This window comes from Gossypium arboreum, chromosome 8 (genome assembly GCF_025698485.1).
Source record: "Gossypium arboreum isolate Shixiya-1 chromosome 8, ASM2569848v2, whole genome shotgun sequence".
Lineage (NCBI taxonomy): Eukaryota > Viridiplantae > Streptophyta > Magnoliopsida > Malvales > Malvaceae > Gossypium > Gossypium arboreum.
The window spans coordinates 127616640-127621112 of NC_069077.1; the positions used below are offsets into that span (position 1 = coordinate 127616640).

The 4473-nt window shown below is 40.9% G+C and overlaps 1 non-coding gene across 1 annotated transcript; it reads left to right on the forward strand.

Annotated features, from left to right (window-relative positions):
- Nucleotides 1–3510: 3510 nt before the first annotated feature.
- On the forward strand, nucleotides 3511–3617 carry LOC128280278 (small nucleolar RNA R71). Its single transcript, XR_008270458.1, has one exon. It is a non-coding gene; the product is annotated as a small nucleolar RNA R71 (small nucleolar RNA).
- Nucleotides 3618–4473: the final 856 nt, after the last annotated feature.

Genomic DNA, 4473 nt, shown 5'->3' on the forward strand with positions numbered 1-4473 from the left:
AACTCTGGGACACTCATCGAACGAACTAGACTGCCTAATCGAAAATGAATGGTGCCTAGGTCGTCATTGTTCGTCATCACCACTTGTAAATGAAAAGTAGAGCATACTTCTAAAGTTAGCTCTAAATAAGTGGGCTTGATAATAGTGAAGAACCGTTCCCATGGGTTTGTGGACAAGAGGGCACGGATGGCGTCAGCGAGCTGGACTTGCTCTACGGCATCCCAGTCGATGCAGCGACCTGTGGTGATGGGTCGTGCGCGTAGTATCTGAAATAGATCCTCCTGTGAAGCTTGTGGAAATTCAAGGAACGGGTGCCGAACTTCGGCTGTAGCACACACCGAGGAAGAACCTGGTCCCCTACATCTCTTTGAGGATGGACGGCGGCCTTCTTTCCTCTTGATGACGACATAATGTACCTGAAAATATATGAGCATTGATAGAATCCAAGATACATCAGTAGTTAAGCAAGAGGCCCAAAACTAGTATATGCTATTTGGTGGCTTAAATAATTCAAATATAGAAAATTCTAAGGCAAATTTTTTACTTGTCTAAAGCAAAATATTACAATATCTATGTAAAGCATGTAGAACACTAATGTAGCAATATAAATAGGAAAAATAAAGTTGAGAAAGTGAACCAAAGGCTGTTGTATGGCGGCGCACGGGCGTGTTGATGTCGAGCACAGGCGTGTGACACCGGGGTATAGCCGTGTGGAGGAAAAATAAAGGGTATAGAGAGGGGAAAGTAGGGATTAATGCAAGGGGAATGGATTTTAGGGTGGTTTGAGGGTTGGAGAAGTGAGAATCTTGGGAATGATGGCCAAAATAAGGATTAGGGAGTGGGGAGGAGGAGTTTTTGGCTCGGGTTTTGAAAGGGCGAAGAAGATGAATAGTGGTTTGTTTATATAGGGGAGGGTCACACGGCCTAGGGCCACGCCCATGTACTTTGAGGGTGAGCCCGTGTTTTTCAAATTTTTCAATTTAGGTCATGCCCGGCTATTGTCCCACGCCCGTGTGTCTTGGACGTGTGTGGCACACGGCCATGTCGCACGGCCGTGCCTAGATTTGTTCATTTTTCCCACACCCTGTGTTATAGTAGCACGCCCGTGTATTATTGTACACGGCTGAATGGCACGGGCGTGTCGCACGCCCGTGTCAAAGAAACAGAATCGAGCCTTGTCCCTAGTACGCTTGTGGGTTTTCATTCCCACGCCCATGTGTTCCTATCAAGTTCGCCCACGGCCATGTCGCAGGGCCATGGGGATTTATCACACCCCGTGTTTTGGGGAAATCATGTCCTGCTTCAACACGGCCGTATCGCACGGTCGTGTCTCTTCCCCTGTTTAGCCACGGCTTTAGGCATGCCCGTGTGCCTGGCTGTGTATGCTGAAAAACTTTGCAATTCAAAGATTAAGTTAATTGATTTGAAGTGTGAGAAAATAAAAATAAAGAAATCAAAATATGTTAGTGCTCGGGTTGCCTCCCGAGAAGCTCTTATTTATAGTCTAAGCTCGACTTACCTCTCCGTTGAATGATCATGGTGGTTCGAGGAGTTCATGCTCCTCATTCCTGTTGTCAGTTTTAAACTAAGGTTTTAAACGGGTGTTGTTTACCTTAAAAGTGCCGAACTTGGGATGACTCACCTCTACTGTATCGAATGGAAAAATACTAAGTACCGTAAGAGGGATTTCCTCATTTGGTGTGGTAGTGACAATGTGAGGATCAATGGCATCTAGTAAGACTGTATCACTAACCTGAAGTTGAAAAGAGAGGTATCGGGCTTGTTTTTGCGTAGTTTTGATTTATCATGTGTGCTCGGTTTGTGTTCTCGCCATTCGTCTAGCTCCTCTATCCGTAGTCTTCGTTCTTCATAGACATCTTTGTTCTCTTCATGATAGTAGCGCACTGTCTCTGTTGTCTTTGTTCAAGGAAGTTTCTACAAGGACGATTGAATATTAGTTTTATCATCGACAGTTTTTATAGCATTATCTTGAGTCTTAGAGGTTTTGACTGAGTTGCATGCTTGGAGTGTTACTGCGTCGTCACTTGCACGAAGTGTTAGCTCTCCTGTGCCTACATTAATAATGGTTCTGGCAGTTGCTAAAAATGGTCGTCCTAAAATTAGAGGTACCTCGTTATCCTCATCCATATCTAAGACAATGAAGTCTACTGGGTAAATAAATTTATCAATTCTAACGAGAACGTCTTCAATAATACCCTTAGGAAATCTAACTGTTTTGTCAGCCAATTGTATGCTCATCCTAGTCTGTTTGGGTTTACCGAGACCTAGTCATTTAAAAATTTTATATGGCATAACATTTATACTTGCCCCTAGATCAGCTAAAACATTATTCACAGATAGACTACCAATTAAGCAAGGAATTATAAAACTCCCTAGATCTTTCAATTTGTTAGGTAGCTCATTCTTTAGAATAGCTGAGCAGACTGCATTGAGTTCCACATGTGATGTAGCGTCTAATTTCCTTTTATTCCTCAGAAGTTCCTTTAAGAATTTTGCTGAGTTGGGCATCTGCGAAAGAACTTCAATAAAGGGTAAGTTAATATGTAATTTCTTTAAAAGTTTGACAAACTTACCAAATTGTTCTTCTATTCTGTCTTTCGTCATCGCTTTAGGATATGGCATACAAGGTTCATGATTTGTACTTACATGTTTGGGATCATTATTGTTTACCTCTTCTCGTCCTTTGTTCATCGCGTTGTCTTGCTGTATTTCTGGCTCAGGTGTAATGAATCCTTCTGTATCTTTAGTGCTAATTGCATTAGGTGTTCCCTCGGATTAGGTTCAGTATTACTCGGTAGGCTACCTTATGGTCGTTCAGTGATTAGTTTGGACAGCTGGCCTATCTGAGTTTCTAGTCCTTGGATCGATGCTTGTTGATTCTTAAGTGTTGTCTCGGTATTTCGAAAACGAGTTTCTGACACCGAGATGAATTTAGAAAGCATCTCTTCAAGGTTTGGTTTTTTCTCCTGTTGATAAGGTGGCTGTTGAAAACCCTGAGGATTTTGTGGCTTTGGATTTCCTTGACCTCCCCAGGAAAATTTTGGGTGGTTCCTCCAACCTACATTATAAGTATTACTGTATGGGTTATTTTGAGATCTAAAGTTATTATTACCCATATAGTTGACTTGTTCCTCTTCGGTTGTGGGAATGAAGGATTGATATTTTGTATGCACACCTCTTCCGCTTGAGTCACACCTCATTACTAGATGTACCTATGTAGAACCAAGAAAACTATCAATCTTTTTATTAAGAAGTTCTACCTGATTTGAGAGCATGGTGACTGAATCGATGTTATAGACGCCAGCTGTTTTCGTTGGCTTTGTCCTCATAACTTGCCACTGATAGTTATTCAGTGACATCTCCTCTATAAATTCATATGCATCTTCTGATGTTTTATTGTTGATGGTTTTGCCAGCAGCTGTGTCAATCATTTGTCTTATCGAGGGATTCACACCATTGTAGAACATTTGAACTTGCAACCAAAGCGGTAACCCATGGTGAGGGTACCTTCTCAGTAAGTCCTTGTATCTCTCCCATGCATCGTAAAGTGTTTCTAAATCCATCTGCACAAAAGAAGAGATATCATTACGCAATTTAGCTGTTTTAGCCCGCGAAAAATATTTTAGTAAAAATTTCTCGGTCATTTGTTCCCAAGTAGTGATAGACCCTCGTGGTAATGAGTTCAACCACTGTTTAGCTTTGTTTCTCACTGAAGACGAATGGCATCATCAAAAACGCCATTGATTTTGAATGTATCGCAAACTTCAAGAAAATTTGCCAAGTGCGTGTTGGGATCCTCATCATACAAACTATCAAACTGAACAAACTGCTGTATCATCTGAATTGTGTTAGGTTTTAGTTCAAAATTATTCGCAGCAATAGCAGGTCTAACTATACTAGACTCAGTTCCTATTAAAGAAGGTTTAGCATAATCATACATAGTACATGGAGCAGGATTTTGATTAGCTGCAATTGCAGGAGGCAGCTGATCGCCTGGGTTTTCGGCCATCTCTTCAGTTGGGGGTTGAGTATCGTCTTCTCGCTCGTTCTCCGTGTAGCGTAAACTACGCCTTATTTCTCTTTGATTTTTGCGAATTGTACAATCGATTTCTTCGTCAAAAAGTAATGGTCCTGATGGGTTTCTTCTAGTCATAAACTATAAAAACCTGCCAAGAAAGAGAAAAAAGTAAATTAATAAATAATAAAATAAAATAAAATTGCAAGAAAAATAAATGGCTAAAGTAATAAAAATTTAGTGTTCCTAATATTTCAGTTCCCCAGCAACGGCGCCAAAAACTTGATCGTGTGATTCGTAACAAGTAATAAATATTTATAATGAAGGTCAAACCTAGACTAACTATTATCACGACGAAAAGGCAAGCGCACCTATCGAACAATAGTATAGTAATGGCAAGACCGGGATATCGTACCCAAAGGAATCAAAAGTACTAG